The sequence below is a fragment of the Megachile rotundata genome, chromosome 8 (assembly GCF_050947335.1).
Source record: "Megachile rotundata isolate GNS110a chromosome 8, iyMegRotu1, whole genome shotgun sequence".
Classification (NCBI taxonomy): Eukaryota; Metazoa; Arthropoda; class Insecta; order Hymenoptera; family Megachilidae; genus Megachile; species Megachile rotundata.
In genome coordinates this window covers 7,906,883-7,926,999 of record NC_134990.1, presented here as the reverse complement: position 1 = coordinate 7,926,999, position 20,117 = coordinate 7,906,883, and the positions used below count along the sequence as shown (strand labels likewise).

The 20,117-nt window shown below is 32.8% G+C and overlaps 1 protein-coding gene and 1 long non-coding RNA gene across 4 annotated transcripts in view; one reads left to right on the top strand and one right to left on the bottom strand.

Annotated features, from left to right (window-relative positions):
• LOC143265092 (uncharacterized) overlaps positions 1-3,569 on the bottom strand; it is a 200,374-nt gene extending 196,805 nt beyond the window's left edge. The window contains exons 1-4 of the long non-coding RNA XR_013039259.1: positions 3,536-3,569; positions 3,370-3,456; positions 2,614-2,768; positions 2,367-2,528 (exon numbers count right to left, since the gene is read on the bottom strand). This is a non-coding gene — a long non-coding RNA (uncharacterized LOC143265092). The remainder of the gene's footprint in view (positions 1-2,366; positions 2,529-2,613; positions 2,769-3,369; positions 3,457-3,535) is intronic.
• nAChRa7 (nicotinic acetylcholine receptor alpha7 subunit) overlaps positions 1-20,117 on the top strand; it is a 317,950-nt gene that overhangs the window by 221,033 nt on the left and 76,800 nt on the right. Inside the window, exon 1 of one of the 3 annotated variants that reach the window (XM_076535179.1) lies at positions 3,783-3,916. The exons of the other annotated variants lie outside the window; for them this stretch is intronic. The gene's annotated coding sequence lies outside the window, so the exon portion shown is untranslated. Of the gene's footprint in view, positions 1-3,782; positions 3,917-20,117 lie in introns of those variants that run through there. 3 annotated transcript variants of the gene reach the window in all.

Genomic DNA, 20,117 nt, shown 5'->3' with positions numbered 1-20,117 from the left:
CCCAAATTTCAGTAATTTCCAAATCTCCAAATCCTCAAATTTTCAAGTCTCCAAATACTCAAATTCCCAAATTCTCAAATCCCCAAATTCTAATTTCCCAATTTCCCAGATCCCAAATTTCAAAATCCCCAAATTCCTATTTCACCCCAGAATTCTGCGTCGTCAGTTTGTTTACCAGCGTAGAATAAAGTATTTTTGTTTACGAATCTAGTTACACGACACCTGGTATATTTACAATACTGAAGAACGTCCCGTCTCGATTGTCCCGCTCTCCTTTCGCCGAGGCACAAGTGCATTTGATAGAAATGTTATCAGGAAATATGTAGGACGCGGTTTCGATACGTACAAACGCCAAATATATATCTTGAATATCTCCGAGACTTATCTAGGAGTCGTTTAGTATCTCGACGACTTATATTCAAAAAGATATCAGCATTGAGAGTCAAGCACAGCTGTGCTTTAAATTCCCTTGTCTACGTACGTGCACTTGACATTCAAGGGTAGACGGAAACGGTTACAAAGCTACGAGCAAAAGCTTTTCAATTGTATGCACGCTAGTTACACGTTTGTGTTTTTTAATGAAAAGAAAGGAGCCACATTGTTAAACTCCTTTTTAAACTGAAGACATTAATTAAGGGGCGCTAACAATCGCGAGAAGAATAAGAAAGTGAAGTTGGGGTGCGGTTGGAAAATATTGGAATTCTTTTCTTTCTTGAAGGCTATTGGTTCAAGATGTTCAGATGTATTTGAAGAAATTTCTAAAATATTAATTTTATAGTGATAATTATTTAATGTTTGGAACATTGAAGTTCAATCAAGGATAATAGTAACACTTATTTTATTTTAAGAAATTCATGAGGTTATGTAAAAAATAGTAAAAAAATTTTGCTAGTGCATGTTGGGGATTTTATACTATCTGAGGTGTGTTTTATAAATGAAATTTTTAAAAAAGAATTAAAAAGAGATGATATTCATGAGGTTATTTATTAAATTGCTGTAGAAAAGTTAAAAAACTTTCTTAGAACGTGTTGATAATTTTATGCTATTTGAGGCGTGTTTCATAAATTAAATTTTTACAGGAAAGTTAAAAGAAGATACTAATAATTATTCATAAACATGTACCACCTTTGATGACAAAAATTTGAGAAAAGTTATAAAGGTTGACATAAATAAATTAAAATAAGAAAAGGAAAATTTAAACCTAAAACCTAAAATTTAGATAAACTTCAAATAAATTATTAATAAGGATATGCAGAATATTTGTCAACCTCAGTAACCGAATATATCCTTAATTTAAAATATACAATTTTTTGAAATATTAGTCTCGATTGTATTCGGTAAAATATAAAAAATTTGTTTCGTGAAAGGTGTACATAATAATAACATTAAAGCAGAGACGCATTCTCGACGCTTATGAAACTAGTCTGACGAGGTACTAAAATGTTAAGCGTAATATTATACACCTCATCTTCAAGTTCTCTTAATTCTTACCGAATCTATAGTAGACAGTATTACCACGCATTTGCATAGTTTTCATTGAGATCCCTCACGAATAGAGAATGCAAAGGCACCTAACATATTCCTGGATCTCATCACGGCTGGCGTGTGAGAAATACATACGTATGACGTGAACATGTAACGGGTGTCCCGTAATTTGCATAGGTGTACTATATTTCCTGTTAGCTAGCCGGGCGTTGATTAGTTATTAAAGACTGGGATGCATTAGAGCGTAATGTACGCAATTACCAAGTTGGTCGACTAAACACCAGCGTAAGTTAGAAAGCCTTCAGTATCTCTGCAAGGAACTCAAAGCACCTCTCGCATAGCTTCCGATGTTAATCGAACCTCTAAGAAAATTGATCTAACTATACGTCATAAGTTTCGGTAAAAAAACAATACGACACTTTTGTCTTAGTTGATAAACTTTCTGACGGATGAACACGCCGTTTAAAGTTCGACCCATTGTTCGCTAGAAAACATAATCTAATTATAACTCTGGAACTAATTTAACACTAACTCTTGAACTAAATTTATCACTAACTCTACCTTGAAGTAGATTTTAACCTCATGCACAATTTCGCCATTCAAATCTGTTTATTCTTGTCTGAACTTCAATACCCAACCTAATTTTATCATTTTATTCGTTTAAACTTAAAACGTAACCTTGATCTTAAATTCGCTTCAAAGTTCATAATAAAAAAAGTAAATTTATAATATTAAAAAAGAAGTTAAAAATCACGACCAAGTGAACTATGAAATACATGTATAAATTTGTAATATACATGCACAATTTTCTATTCGTATTTCATGCATTATTCATAAAGTACTAAAAGGTTTCAAAAGAAATAATGGGGTTTCGAACTCACCCAAGATGGCCGCCGCTGGTTACAATCGTAATTAAATTTAAAAGTTCACCGTCCACGATCGTTCTCTCTGTTCATCCATAAAATCCATCGCCGGCAGAACGCGCTTTTGAAACAGTTTTTTACTATCCGAATTCCATTTAACCTCGTAAAATATTTTTGGACCTGGAAACAAGATTGTCGTTGAAGCTTCAACCATCGACTTTTAACAATCATGGGGCATCGAAGTTTATCATACTTAATATCTTACTTTATCGTACTGTGTTGCAGGATTTCGTTCTTCATATTCTGTATTATCTTCCAATTATTAATGCACTTTTTTTTCTTCATATTCTGCATTATTTTTTAATTATTACTTTAGTTTAAAGACGTTGAAGCACTCCACTGTTTGACACACACCACTGTCTGACACACAAGAAAGCGCGCGAATGACTCTAACTACGTATGTCATTTAGAAACTATTTTAATTTTCAAATCGAATATGTTTAGTAATTTCTATTATAGAAATTGCTAAAAAATATTAATAGGATTTTTAAATGATTTAAATGTATAATTTTGCTTATGAATATAATTAATTAATTACGATTATGATAGAAGACCCTGAATTTGACTCATGTAGTATGACGCTATTGCGAAACTATTGTATGACAATACATATGCATTTGAATCATGAAATATTATATTTCCTTTTAATTGTAATTCTACAGATTTTATAGAGTTATAGACTTTAATTACCTTATAAATTTAAAAAATTTAATTACATTCAAAACATATATTACTTTAACAAATAATATATCGTATATATTGATAATAAGAAGTGAAATATTTTATATAGATATTTGAAAAATTCTGATAAAATCAAATTATTGCTTCTCAAATCTATAGAATTACACCTTAACATCATAAAAACTTTTCTTTTGCAATAATTTTCGTTCAACAAAACAAAAGTTACAGTTTGCAAAAATTACGAAAAGTATCAAGCATAGAAAGATCGAGAACTTCTTACCGCCAATAGAACATTTCTTAGTCGGTGAATTCCTTCTTCAAAACTTCAATACCATACGAAGAACTTGCGAGCAAACGTACTCTAAACCTGTCAACAATAGCAGAAGTATAAAAACAATTTAAGAACTAATAAAAGAAAAAATAATTCTCATAAGAAAAGTAAGTACCTGCGACTTCGAATCGTCGAGAAGCGTCTGTGCCAGGACATAAGTCAAAACTGATCATATTATTAAATTTCAAATTCTTAAATGTAAAAGAACTTACAACTCATTTTATCACAAAAACAATAAAAAAATATAAGCAGAAAATTTAAAAAGATTCAACGTACTATTCTTTTCATAATAATTAATTGATTATTTATAAAGAAGGTATAAAAAGGCGCGGATTTGATTTTCGTAGTTGTGACGTCACTAATGGCTGAAGCGTGACAAGAAGCGTGTGTCGATCAACAATAGTGTCATTTAAACAGTTATTTATATGTGATTATTATTGACAAGAAGTGTGACGATCAACAACAGAGTTATTTAAACATCAAAACAGTTATATTTGTAAGTAATTATTAATATTATTGTGTTTAATTTAAACAATACTCGCAAAATTTATTGCTTTGATGTTTTGAATGAATTGACTTTATCTTCAATTGAAGCTGCATCTTGTACGAAACACAAATGTGTTCGCGAGAGTCATTTGGACATTGTCTTGATTTATTTAGCAGATCTAATTGCGATGTTCCCAACTATCGATTTTCTGTAATTGCTTCATTAAAAATTAGTTATCTATTACAGCGTTTTCATTAGCGACGTCGTTCAAAGTGAGTGAACGTTTCCCTTTCTCTTTAAATCCTTACTTTATTACGAAAGAAAAATTAAAGATCTCTTTAACCTCCCAACGGTGGGTAACGGCGAGGATTTAAATCTAACTTTCGACTCTTTTTCATTATTATTTCTGACATTTTTTAATACTCTAAAGTTTTTCGTTGAAAAATTCGAGTGCTTAATTTTAATCGAAGCATCAGCTTATTAACTCGTTTTTAACGTTTCAAAGTTTAACAAAACTTTAATTAATGTAAACATTGCGGAGATCGATATTATATTAAATTTCTAGGAATTAGAAAGTTAACTAATTCAAAGTTTTCCTTCGAATTAGCTTGACTCGATTATTATTTTAATTCGATATCATAATATTTATAACCTAAAAATATTATTCGCTTACAAAAGGGTTTATATAAAAATTTCTTTTGTTATTATTGGGTTATAAATCATAGGAATTGTAAGGAATACTTAGATGTATAAGATAGAAACTTTTTCGATAAGATCAAAATTTTTTTCGTAATATGAGGATCGCAGCGAGCGCGCGAAATTTAAAACTAATTATTAGCATGCTTTAGCGTACCATCGTTTTAAAAGATATTATAATACAATGTTTCTGTAAAATATACAGCGAAAGTGTTTAATTGTAAAAAGTTGTTATTAATAATTATATTGTCTGAAACGTTATGAAATTTAATAGGATTTAATAAGTATTGGATATGCTCGAGAGCCATTATTTTAGCGAACAAAAACACCGGAGGACAATATAGTGGCACGTAATTCAATTATTACACAAGGATGCATAGCCCAATTGATATCGAATTTATCGGTCGTCGAATTTGAGTGGCTCGTCTTGTAATTTCCATTGTAATTGGAATTTTAGTGCCGCATCTTCTTCAGTTCCGATTCGAAGAGTAGGTTATTGAATTTACATGGTTCGTTTCATTATTTCGTGCAGTGCTTCTCTCAGTCACTTCTATTCTTTCCAACAATTGATTCAGAATAGTTTACCATAAGCGTCTACATATAATAAATATTAACAATATTATAAATTACTGTTATAGTTATTACATAATAAAATATATTACATTACAATTATAATTACAAGAAAATTATTTATCAATAAAATAAAATAAATTATTTTTTTTCAAAATAACCTTTCAGACTTTAATTACGGTTTCACCAAACTTAACCAAACTAATTAAAAAGAAACGTTAAAATCAATGAGGCTCAGGTTGACCAAAAGAATGTTCTCCCCGGAAAATTGGTTCCAGTGAAACTGTAGCCTACTTCGTCAGAAGCGTTTCTATCGGGTCATCGAAATGAGGCAATTTCGAGTCCGCTGGGTGAAGTGCATTCGGGACGTAGTTAGGTGAAAATCCACGATTGCAGAAGCGAACTTCTCGCCAGGGTGTAACTTCTTGCCCTCATCTGGAAAAGAGTCGAGCACTCGCGTGTCTGTGAACTTTAACGGTGCTATGGTATTATGAGCGAAGTCAGCGTTAGGTGCTCTCCTTCTCTTCACCCTGTTCCTCCCTCGTTTCGTTTCGACCCTCTGATAGCCTCCGCCGTGTCCCTATTTCCGTTTTCCACCCCAGTTTCGTGCGTTCGCCTAAGAAATGTTGGCCGAGAGGGAGCAAAAGAGTTTCGACCACTTAGGGTGTCCCGTCCAATGTATCCCGTAAATGGACGGTGGATACATGCTTCTTTTTTTAATAAAGTAATGTGGGAACTCCTTAGCCATCACAGTGAACATTGTTGTAAGAGTGTTCATTGTTGAAATTGTAACATTGTTCTGGGTTATAGAAGCTAATTTTCAAATTCTTAGATTATTAAATTTTCAAGTTCCTAAATTTCTACATGCGGATATTACCAAGTGTCCAAATTTCCACGTTCCCAAATTCCAAAGTCACCAAATACTAAATTGCACAAATTCCCCAGATTCCAAACTTCTCAAACTCCAAATTTGTCAAGTCCCAAATTCTCTAAATACTAAATTCTCCAAATTCAAAAATCCCCAAAATTAAAAATTCCCCAGATTCCAAACTCCCCAAATTCAAAATTGCCCATATTTCAAATTCCCCAAATTAAAATTTCCTCAAATTCCAAATTTCCCAGATTCCAAATTTCCTAAATTCCCAATACCCCAGATTCCAAATTCTCCAAATTCCAAATTCCCCAAATCCCAAATTCACTAGTTCAAAAATTCCCTGGATCTCAAATTCCCCAAATCCCGAATTCAGTAATTCAAATATTCCCTAGATCTCAAATTCCCCAAATCCCAAATTCATTAGTTCAAAAATTCCCTAAATCTCAAACTCCGCAAATCCCAAATTCAGTAGTTCAAATATTCCCTAGATGTCAAATTCCGCTAATTCCAAATTCACTAGTTCAAAAATTCCCTAGATCTCAAATTCCCCAAATCCCAAATTCAGTAGTTCAAATATTCCCTAGATCTCAAATTCCCCAAATCCCAAATTCAGTTGTTCAAATATTCTCTAGATCTCAAATTCCCCAAATCCCAAATTCACTAGTTCGAAAATTCCCTAAAGCTTCACATCCCAAATTCCCTAGACCAAAATTCCCTAGACCTCAAATTCTCCAAATCCCAAATTCCCTAGATTCAAAATTCCCCAGATTCCAAAGACCCCAAATACAAAGTTTCCCAAAATTAAAATTCCCCAAATTGAAAATTCTTCAGATTCAAAATTCCCCAGATTCCAAACTCCCCAAATTCAAAGTTCCTCAAATATCCAAATTCTAAATTAGTCGATTGAAAAATTCCCCAAATATATTTCACCGTTAAATAACAAATATAAATGGTATATAACAAGTTGATTAGTATAATATCGTTTACAATATGCAAACATCCGTTTTCCCAGCGACGATGTGTTGATTTCCGTTGGTTTAAACGTCGTGTTCACAATGTATGCACAACTGTCCCTGCCAAGCAGTGACAGGACAAGTTGAGTTAGAAGCACCATAGAGGCTAGAATCCTCGTTTGATTAGGTTCGTTAATGCACCTGCCACTGTCTGAATTGGGATAGACTGATATTCGACCGTAGGCCACCGAGGACACTCTATCCTGTCGATATATGTTATTAGCTCAGATCACTGGATGGCCATTTTGCATGCTATATAAATGATCTAGATAACGGAACTATTGTCCGTTCCTCGACGCGTTACCTATTTTAATTGGCATCGATATCATAGATTCATTTTCTCCTCACTGTAATTAATTTTAACATTGTTGCTTTATTTTTATTTTACATGTGTACATATTTTAGTGTATTAAACATTGAATTCAGTACAATTTGCTTAAATTGTATTTTATATTTCACAGTGATACATTTAACAGAATATTTGTACATTCTCCAAAAAGGTAACATTAAAAGATACATTGTTGCAACTAAATTACGTACTCGACGTGTATTAAACGCGTATTAAAATTTGATCAATGTTATTCCACGAAACGTTCAGTTTATTCTACTCGTATCAAGCTGAAAGAGAAATATCAGAAATGTAAAAGCTGAAATGTATAGAATAATTAGTTGGTTATTATCGGTGATTTCGGAGCTCGAGATTTAATTAAAATTCGAGGTTGGTCGAACAAGATAAATTTTGCATCGTGGTCCGCAAGACATGAAAAGTGATTTCTTTGATTTAAAAGGATCTAATGTCTAAAGGGGATTATCAGTAAATGGAGATCAAAGATTAGTTCCAGAAAGTTTTATCCTCAGATTTTACTTCGGATGAAAGATTAAATCCATTTCTCAGGACTCCCTTGCATATTCCTTCATCGTCCTTGGATTGCGATTCGTTTATCCGCAATTTTCTGATAACGTTCAAGTTTTGATTGTCTGTCTTTCGGAGTTGCTTCGATAATTATTGAGTTATGTCGGTTAATATTTTGTTCATTCATTTTGCACAATTGTGTGATGATGACATACAATTATTTTTGTTATTGATGACGGAAATTTAGCAGATTTGAGTAATTGAAAGAAGGTTCAAAGAGCATTTGCGGAGTGACGAAATTGTTAGAGTTACTTGTATAAGTTGTTAAATGAATTAATGTAATTATAATTAATTTTCTAATTAATTAATACAATTATAATTAAACTTCTCTGTTTTACAAATTGCGAGTATGTAGTTTGGAACATTTTCTGTTCAACATAAAACAACACAATCATAAAAATAATTTTGATCATCCACTCCAAGTTGCATTACTTTTATATGAAACGCTTTATGCACAGATAAATATTTATAAATTAATCTGAATGTCTACTAAATATTTACAACCCTCTAAATCTTCCTGATACCTCTTGTATCAATTAGCAATCAATATTATCATTCATGAAATATTTATGTATCATTAAAAATTGACATATCAACAAATTTTACGGATTACAAATTTCCACAAATATTCGCTGCATCTACTAAACAGAACTTTAACTTTATTAAAATATTTACTGTGGAAAAGACACGTAATTCTTCTTAAAGCAGTATATTATTTGAATTGAAATTATTTTTGCTGATATCAATATGCAGCACCGTGAATATACTAATACAGATTCAAATACTGGGAGTCCTTTTTCCTCATCTCGTTTTAAGGGCTGATTGATGTATCTCGTTACTCCTGCGAGAATAATATTAAGTAAAAACTCAGCCAGCTCTAATGGAAAGCATATTAAAGAAGCTTTCAAGAAAATCGAATTAGGTGGTTTTCTAATGTGTTGTACACTCGACACGCAAAACCTCTCATCCACGTTCTATCGTATCACTTTGATACCTGCAATCATTTTTCGTTAAATTTTTATTATAAGTAGCTGCAAATCATGTGTTCATATATTCATTAACAGAATTCAAGAATTCTTAGACGTAACATTTGTTTTTTAATCGTTTGAAGCTCATAGTAATAACGTAAATTTTAATGCAGTTTGTAACTTCAATTAAATTCACTTAAATTACTGTTAAATTTTTATTCAAATTTAATAAGAATTTCATTCAATTTGTTCTCTTGTGTCGTAATTAATTGACTACTGCAAGTTTAATATGTTCAAGCAGTCAAGTATCGAACTTCGTGAAATACATGTGTGACACATATGTGTGACATCCAACATACTCCTGCATATTTTAATATTACAAGCGTACTCGTATTTAATTTATTAAAATTCAAGATTAACATTGTCCACTTAATTTTAACGATTATTAAAATATTTAGTGACAATACATCTATTTCATTCATCCAACAACCTCTTTAAAAATAAATAGATATGAAAGTATGCAAAGTCTCCCTTTTTAAAATCATTCGACTGAAAAATATTTCTTAAAAATATCTTAGTATTTTGTTGTAAATTTTTTACAAAAATTTGCATTAAAATTGATGTTTAATGTTAGGTACATTTACTTAAAAATTTGTCAAGGATTCTCACATATGTGGATATTCAAACATTGTCACACATGTGGATATTCAAAAATTGTCACATATGTGGATATTCAAAAATTGTCACACATGTAGACATTCAAAAGTTGTCGCACATGTAGATACATAGTTTTTATACGTCATAAATTCTGTTAAGAATTATTTACATAATCGTAAAAGTTAAAAATTTACATCACAATACAAAATTATATCCCTAACCTTGAAAATGTCATTCCCGATTCAAAGTAATCAATTTAAACGACAAATGAAATTCGACGAAATGGAAGGATCAAGGGTTGTAGAAAATCAGCGTGGAAACGGTAGAATTGTAAAGTAGGTTGGCAATGAGGGTTGATAGTTACAAATGACTGTTTGCCCCGGTGTGCGTTAACGCGAATCTCTATACGTCGAAGGGGCGGTGAAATTTTGCACCTTCAGTTTACAATACGTCACTGACTTTCGATCAGAGACCACGAACTCGTGGCGTAACTCAATTCTCGTTGAGAGCTAGTTAATACACTCTCGATTGCTTGTGTGACCTGAATTTACCCCAAAGTGCCACCCTATATAAGGAATATTTGCTCGGTTCTCTGCGGATGCCAAACCGTTTGAAGAAAACACGCCCCTCTGAATAAATATTGGTAATAGCAACCTGTATTACGTACTTTCTACCCTCAAATTAATTACGATCTCTTTTATTACATCTTTTTTACTTCGTACCATCACGTTTTAGCTCGACCATCACGTGAATTCAATACGGTCACATATGTTCATACGTGTACACAGTAAGAATTTTATTAAGTGGATTGATTATTTAATTTTAATATCAAGCTTGTATAAAGACAAAATTTAAGTTGAATGGTTAGACAGTCATTTTTGATGTAGTTTAATTTTATGAAGGCATAAAATACTCATATGTGTGAACCATGAATTTAATAGCTAATGTGTCGATCACACATGTGTATGTGTAATATATTAAACATTTTATGAAATAAAATAATTACCTAATTTTAGAGTCAAGTTTGACTAACGACAAAGTTAAAGTTAAATTATTAGACAGTCATTTTTGATGTCGTTTAATTTTATGAAGGCATAAAATACTCATATGTGTAAACTATGAATTTGATAGCTAATGCTTTGATCACACATGTGCACATGTAAATTAAAAATTTCATGAAATAAAATAATTTACTAATTTTAAAGTCAAGTTTGAAATCAAAATTAAAATTAAATTTTGTATCATTTTAATTATAAATATTGTAAAAAATCTTTCAGTAAATAAAAAGTAGAACAGCAACTAAAAATGAAAGAATCGAACGAAAGGAGTTTACGTATAATCCTAAAAAGTGTAGTATCTAACAAAAGATATACAAAACGGAGGTTGTTCGATTGATGGAAATCCAGGTGATGTTCGTCAAGATACAACCGTGATGTGTTGTAAAGTTTGGGGCTGTGAAACAACCCATCTCCACGTGCCGTGCTCAATTTCACTTTGACGTGCTTTATATTGGTCCCGAGTTACTCAGCGGTTTTACGAACCACTATTTTTCGCTTCCTTTTTCTCTTTGTACACAGTCACACACACCAGCGAAACAAAAACGTATACACCGTAGAAGCTAAAAGTATTTTCACGCATGTACGTGCACGTGATAATGGTGTGTTTGTAATACTCGAAGAAACCTGGCCGAAACTTTAATACGGTCATTGTCGCTTATGATCAGAACATAATGAAATTACCTCGGGGTTTTAATTATTTTTTAATTGCTTTCTAAGAAGTTTTTACGAGGGATAATACAAATGGCGGGGAATATTAAGGAAGTTTGCGATTTAGGTTGATCGCGTTGTTTAAGGTTACTTGATTGTACGTCTTCTTTCGTTATTTTATTATATCGTTTGTGGTAGAATTTGGCTTACAATCGTTAGGTTATGTGAGGTTATCCGCGGAGACACATATTTATTATTTTTCGTAATTTTCTGATGTGTGTTATTTAATTTAATAGTTTTGGTATTCAACGATTTAAAAATTTGGATTTTTCTGAAACTTATGGAAATTCGAATAGTATTTTATTTATTTGCATTTGTCTTAGTTTGTTATTTGAAGTTATGTTACATAACCTTGCATATGTGCAAAGACACATATCCTTCATTTATAGTAACTTTTAGAAGTGTATTGTTATTAATAGTTTTGATATTTGAGGATTTTTTAATTTGGATATTTCTGAAGCTTAAGGAAATTCGAATAGTATTTTATTTATTTGCATTTGTCTTAGTTTGTTATTTGAGGTTATGTTACATATCCTTGCATATGTGCAAAGACACATATCCTTCATTTATAGTAACTTTTAGAAGTGTATTGTTATTAATAGTTTTGATATTTGAGGATTTTTTAATTTGGATATTTCTGAAGCTTAAGGAAATTCGAATAGCATTTTATTTATTTGCATTTGTCTTAGTTTGTTATTTGAAGTTATGTTACATATTCTTGCATATGTGCAGAGACACATATCTTTCATTTATAGTAACTTTTTGAAGTGTATTGTTATTAATAGTTTTGATATTTGAGGATTTTTTAATTTGGATATTTCTGAAGCTTAAGGAAATTCGAATAGTATTTTATTTATTTGCATTTGTCTTAGTTTGTTATTTGAAGTTATGTTACATATTCTTGCATATGTGCAGAGACACATATCTTTCATTTATAGTAACTTTTTGAAGTGTATTGTTATTAATAGTTTTGATATTTGAGGATTTTTTAATTTGGATATTTCTGAAGCTTACGGAAATTCGAATAGTATTTTATTTATTTGCATTTGTCTTAATTTGTTATTTGAGGTTATGTTACATAACCTTGCATATGTGCAAAGACACATATCCTTCATTTATAGTAACTTTTTGAAGTGTATTGTTATTAATAGTTTTGATATTTGAGGATTTTTTAATTTGGATATTTCTGAAGCTTAAGGAAATTCAAATAGTATTTTATTTATTTGCATTTGTCTTAGTTTGTTATTTGAAGTTATGTTACATAACCTTGCATATGTGTAGAGACACATATCCATCATTTATGTAATTTTGTGAAGTGTATTGTTTTGATTAATAGTTCTGATATTCAACAATTTTAAAATATGCATTTTTCTGAAGCTTAAGCAAATTGAAAAATTTGTTTGTTTGTATGCTTGTTAGTTTCGTTATTATAGGTTATGTATTACAATGGCGTGCGGAGACATCTACTTGTTCAAATCATTCGTAGCTAAAATGACTACCAAAATGCCATTGTCAACCCAGGAGTCGAACGCATAAAAAATTCGTGAGAATATTAAAAGTGAAACTTACCAGAAGCGATAATCGCATAACAATCAGTAAAATATCCGAGGTAGTTGGTAAAGAGCAATTTTCATCGAATATCTGTCGAAATTAAATCCATATCTCTATCGGATATCCGCATATATCATTCGAAAACGTTTGTATTTGGTCGAATCACGTGAATACGCGAAACGTAAACGAACGATTAACAAATGAAATCACTGCTAACAAGTGGAATAACGTATCCCGATTTCTGGAGCATGCGAAATTTGCCAACAGAACCGTAACACACGCGTCCATGGAAACGAATCGTTTAACCATCGCTTCTTGATAAGCACAACATACATATTCATTTTCCTATTGGTGTAATTATGCTTTATGCGCCGATGCGTGCGTCGATTGATCGTTAAGCATTGAAATCATCGGCAGCGATGCTTAATCTTGTTGCTCTTCTGCGAATGGAACCCATCGTAATTAAAAGGCATCGAATCTCCATTTTAATACTCGCGAGCTAAGCGATTCAACTCCATTTTTTTCCAGCGAAAGCTTAATTAAAACCCATATCTTCTCGAGGACTTGTGGTGGGTAATTGTCTACTGAGAAATTTTGTTTTTTTAGGTTAGGTTATTTTAGGATGGTGCTTGGTATTATATTGTGGATTTTGGTGAAGCAATTTATTTATGCACATGTGCAAAATGGAGAAATTCGAGAAATTCAACTGTAAATATATTAGTTAGTGTTATTTGAATTGCAATGAAAATTGATTTAGATGAGAGATATTTTTTGTGGCTGAAGAGATTTTATGTATGAGGAGGCAATATACTGAGAGACTATATTTTTAGTTTATTCATATTTGAATTATTAAATTATTAAATTCTCAAGTTTTCAAATGACTTTAGACGCAAATTTACAAACTATCTGTCTCTAAATTTGCAGATTTCTAAATTTTCAAATCTCTAAGTTGTCAAATCTCTAAATTTCCAAATCCCTGGATTGCTAAATCCTTAAATCACCAAATCCTAAAATTCTCAAATTTTTAAATTGTTAACTCCATAAATCTCCAAATTCCTAACTCTACAAATTCTTAACTTTCCAAATCCTCAAATCACTAATCTCAAAATCTCTAAATCCCCAAATCTCCCAATCCCTAAATTTCCAATTCCCTAAATCTCCAAATCCCTAATTCTTCAAATCCCTAAATCTCCAAATCCGTAAATCCTCAAATCTCCAATTTCTCCAACCCCTAAATTCTCAAATATCCAAATTCCTAAATCCCTAAATCTCCAAATCCCAAGTCCCTAAATCTCCAAATTCCCAACTCCCTAAATCTCAAAACAAACGAAAATTCCACGCCTTAAAATTGTTGAAAACTGAACATTTTGCCCTATTTATCATTGCCTTCAAATCAGTCCCCAATCTGCAGATTTTCTCAAATTTTTCCCTAGGACTACGCCGACTTCCTAATGTACTTGTCAAGAGCGAAAGAGGTTTTTTCCGACTATCGAAAACGAGTCGATCATCAAACACCAGAAGTTGTACATTTGACCTATCTTTTCGTCGTCCCTCATCTTCTGCAGACTTTACATTTCAACATAATCTCCTCATCGTCTGCTCTTCTACTTTCTGCTCTTCGCCTTTGGACGAACTTTGGGAAACGCTCTAATTACGTCCTTCAGCGAAGAGAATGGAGACTTAAAATTAGTTGCGAAACCAGTGATCCAGTTTCCTTCTAAAGTGAAGACCGTGTGCTCAGTTTCTCAGCCTGTTTTATTTCCACTTAATATTGTCGTGTTGCAGAGTGCCACCGCGGAACATGTTTAATCGTTACTGAAAATTAACCGAATTACATGCAAAAAATTTTCTGTACAACACTTAGAACATTTTGGAAGAAAATTGATACAGGATTTCTCGATGGACTTTAAGGACTGCGTTCAAGATTTGAAGTTATTCTTCAGTGAACCTTAAAAACAGTGTAGCATTAACACTATTATTATTAGCACTATGTCATAATTAGTATTAGTCTAACATTACTACAATATTGAGATAATTTCAGTTATTATCGATTTTTAGCATATTGTTTACGGCCCTCTGGTTAATAGGAACAAAACAATCATGAGGATGTGGCCCAAATATGAGCCATCATTATGTTGAAATAGAGCTCGCATAGATTCAAATTCCGCTGGAAATAAACGAAATTCGATACTACCTGGGTGCAACAATGTTTAATAGCCGATACACGTACATATAATTAGAATGTGGTTCGAATATAGACTACCTATTTTATTTCAATATTACTAAATTTCCAAGATGTAATAATTTATGTTCAAAATATGTTTGCTTCGTGATACAGAAGTGAGGTGAATAAATGATATCTGCTGCAGATTATTTAAAATAAAAATAAAAATGTGGTCCAGTTACCTTAAAATAATGTAAATCTTAACCTGAAGTAAAAATGACTAAAAATAATCTAAAATTGTAACAATAATTTCAGGTTGAAATATTTAGGAATGTTTTTATAAAATAAACTTGAAGTTTGATTAATCCGCAATGGTCACTGGTCTTCATAAAACAGTTAGGTCTAACACAAAAACACTTCGTTTAAAGCACTCTTCATTCCAACTCTGCTTTGTTGAACCTCAGACTCTGGTACTGCAAGAAGTGGTTTAAATACCAGGTAATTCATGTAACTGTACCCTTTATTTTGACCAGAAACATTTGAAGTCTGCATGAAGGTGTCATATGACTCTTGATAAGCAACCTATTAATATCTACAGTGATCGAAACAAATGTCCATTTTGTATTCTAAATCATAGTTGTGCTAAATAATTATATATTTATGGTCCATCAAGGGTTATAGACTCATTCGTAAACAACTGAACATGGAGCCACCATTTTGTGAAGTTCCTAACCTTCCTTACGTTCATTTTGTATTTTAACGTCTGATTGCAGTAAATAATTATGTATTTATAGTCAGACCAGGGTTATGGAGTCCGCCATGATGAATCAAATGCCGAGGAACCATTTTGTCAGGTTCCTAACCTCGTCCCTTACGTCCATTTTGTATTCTAAATCATAGTTGTGCTAAATAATTATATATTTATGGTCCATCAAGGGTTATAGACTCATTCGTAAAGTACTGAACATGGAGCCACCATTTTGTAAACTTCCTAACCTTCCTTACGTTCATTTTGTATTTTAACGTCTGATTGCAGTAAATAATTATGTATTTATAGTCAGACCAGGGTTATGGAGTCCGCCATGATGAATCAAATGCCGAGGAACCATTTTGTCAGGTTCCTAACCTCGTCCCTTACGTCCATTTTGTATTCTAAATCATAGTTGTGCTAAATAATTATATATTTATGGTTCATCAAGGGTTATAGACTCATTCGTAAACAACTGAACATGGAGCCACCATTTTATAAAGTTCCTAACCTTCCTTACGTTCATTTTGTATTTTAACGCATGATTGCAGTAAATAATTATGTATTTATAGTCAGACCAGGGTTATGGAGTCCGCCATGATGAATCAAATACGAAGGAGCCATTTTGTCAGGTTCCTAACCTCGTACGTTCGTTTCGTATTTTAATGTGACAATTATGATAAATAATTATATATTAATGATATGTGCAATCACTCATGGAGACTTAAACATATTTCAACATTTCTAACCTCCTCCAGTTGTGCAAAATAATAATGTAACTATGGTCAGTGGAGTGTTACGGATTCCATGATGAATGAAACGCGGAGGAGCCATTTTGTCTACTCGCTAATACCGTTCGTTACGTAAGGCGACGTGGAAGGTCGTTTTCCCGGTTCGATTAAAGCAACGTCGAATGAAATCCTACGGGACTCGATTAGCTTTCCTTTCTGTGCTCGTCTTACGACGATTCTGAGCGCGGGAAAATCGGTCAACCGTTTTAATTAATTCCCAGCCTGCCGATTGACAGTGGCCCCGAATGCAGCAACTTCTGCCCGAACCTCTGTCGCATGAATTCAATTGAATCCGAGGGGGTGACTGGGTTTTATGTTTATGAATATTGCAAGGGCGGGACACGTGCTATTTCTTCGGGACGGCAGAAAATTAGAGGTAAAGTTCCGAATTATCTTCTACGGGGAATTGGACATGGAAATCATTAAACCTACGGATTTTCGTTTGCCGCGCCGCATTTATATCGCCTAATTCGTAGCTACGCGCACTTTCGCTACACTCCCTTATCGGTGCACGACATTTACATACGTTTTGGTATTATCTGCAAATACCGGTGAATTATTAAAGGACCTACGGTTATTTTATGGCACTCTGTAGCTGGGTTATGGGCGCGGCTTAAATTTCATTCTGACCTTCCGCGTAGCTCTCGGAACTTCCACGAATTGTAATTAGCTGCTTCAGATTTCTACTCTTCGCGGAATTACAAAATTTTTAAATGTACGGGATTTAATTTTGGATTCCCGTTTTGAATTTTTTAAGGCAATTGATCTTATGGTGTTAAACTTGCAAATTCTCAAATTTAAGTATGAATGAATTTAGGTACTTTAATATTTGTGAAACTTAGGTACTTTAAATTTTTATTTGTGGTGCTAGGAATTTGGGAATTTAGACATATAAAAATTTAGGGATTTAAGAATTGAGGAATCCAGAAATTTAGAGATCTGGAAATGTAGGGATCTAGGGATTTGGGGATCTGAAATTTGGAATTTGGAGAATTATGAATTAGGGGATTCGGAATTTGGAGAATTTGGAATCTGGGGAATTTGGAATTTGGGAAATGTGGAATTTGGGGAATTTGGAATCTAAGAAATTTGGGATTCGGGGAATTGGGGATTTGGGGAATTAGAGATTTAGGGGATTTGGGGAATTTGGGATTTGGGGAATTTGGGATTTGGGGAATTTGGGGAATTTGGGATTTGGGGAATTTGGGGAATTTGGGATTTGGGGAATTTGGGGAATTTGGGATTTGGGGAATTTGGGATTTGGGGGATTTGGGATTTGCGGAATTTGGGATTTGGGGAATTTGGGATTTGGGGAATTTGGGATTTGGGGAATTTGGGATTTGGGGAATTTGGGATTTGGGGAATTTGGGATTTGGGGAATTTGGGATTTGGGGAATTTGGGATTTGGGGAATTTGGGATTTGGGGAATTTGGGATTTGGGGAATTTGGGATTTGGGGAATGTGGAATTTTGTTAATTTGGAATTCGGGGAATTGGGGATTCGGGGAATTTGGAATTTGGGGAATGTGGAATTTTGTTAATTTGGAATTCGGGGAATTGGGGATTCGGGGAATTTGGAATTTGGGGAATGTGGAATTTGGGGAATGTGGAATTTGGGGAATTTGGAATTTGGTTAATTTGGAATTTGGGGAATGTGGAATTTGGGGAATTTGGAATCTGGGGAATTTGGAATTTGGGAAATTTAGGATTCGGGGAATTGGGGTTTTGGGGAATTTGGTATTTGGGGAATTTCGAATTTGGGGAACTTTGAATTTGGGGAATTTGGAATCTGGGAAATTTGGAATTTGGATAATTCAAATTTGATATATTTAAAATTTGTAGACTGAGTTGCAAAATTATTAAATTTACAATTTTGATTTTCACAAATAAATCAACTAAAACTTTCCATCAAAAAAATCAAAGTGAAACTATTATATTTATAGCAGAAATAAGTTTGGTTTAAGGAATAGCTAATTTCGAGGAAAAGTTCCAATCTAATGTTAGTAATTTAAACGAGAATCTTTTTCTCCCGAACTTCGTACATTTTATTATTCAGGCTCTTCTTTAAACGATTTATTACGTGCTGGCAGATATCCTTTACGTATATCCTTGCGGAGAACTGTAACCAGCTTTTTCAATGGCCAAGAAGAACAATAAATCATGATCCCTGGAAATGAAGGATTACCCACTTGGGTTAAGGCTGAAGATCGATAACCGCCTTGATCAATGTTTCATCTCTAAAAACAATGTATCACCGAATAGGATAAAACTTTGTGTTCTTTCAATGAAATTTTGTGGCTTACGTTCGTTTGATCGAACGCTATAATCGACTTGGGTTACATTCAATTATTTAATCAATACTTTCAATCGCTTTAAATATACTTATAATACCCACAATAGTATTGATCGTAATGGTATCGATTATTGATAATGCTATTGATTATGATATGAGTGATATTAACATATTAACTGATAAGAGATACGAACTTATATTACCTACAAGTGATTCAAAAATGTAATTAACTTATATCATGCTCAACTGATTAAACAGTCTAACTTGTATTGTGCTCGATTAATTGAACAATATAATTACCCCGTGTCGCATTTAATCGATTCAACAGTGTAATAAACTTGTATCACGTTCAATTAATTGAACATTGTAATCAACTTGTACTACGTGTAATTAATGGCGCTCAGACCATTTAATTCAGACTTGAAATAGTTATTTCCTCATTTGGAAGGAACTGATGTATAAAACAGGTAAAATACCTCGGCTTTTGTCTTCAATCCTTGTTAACCGTCTCTACCAAACCTTGTTAAACTTCAACAACAACTCATTATACAATGAAAAACAATTTGGATCAATAGATGCCAAAGCAACCTGGCGAAACTTTCATCCCTTGAACAAAACAATTTTCTGCGAGTCGGAGGCGCAATTTTAGCGTAGAATAAACATGTTTATGTTGATAGCAAAGCGGCTATCACGTTACTTTATTGAAAACGAGGGATTTCGGATTTGGGAAATTTTGAATTTGGAGAGTTTGGAATCTAGAGAATTTTGGATCTGGGGAATTTGTAACTTGGGGAATTTCGAATCTGGGTAGTTTGGGATTTGGGGAAATTGAAATTAGGGGAATTCGGAATTTGCAGAATTAGGGAATGGGGAATTAGGGATTTGGGGAATTTGGAATTTAGGGAATTTGAAATTGGGAGAATTTGGAATTTGGGGAATTTAGAATTTGGAGAATTTGGAATCTGGGGAATTTGAAACTTGGAGAATGTGGAATTTGGAGAATTTGGAATCTGGGGAATTTGAAATTTGGAGAATGTGGAATCTGGAGAATTTGGAATTTGGGGAATTTGGAATTTGGGGAATTTGGAATTTGGGGCATTTGGAATTTGGGGAATTTGGAATTTAGGGAATTTGAAATTGGGAGAATTTGGAATTTGGAGAATTTGGAATTTGGGGAATTTAGAATTTGGAGAATTTGGAATCTGGG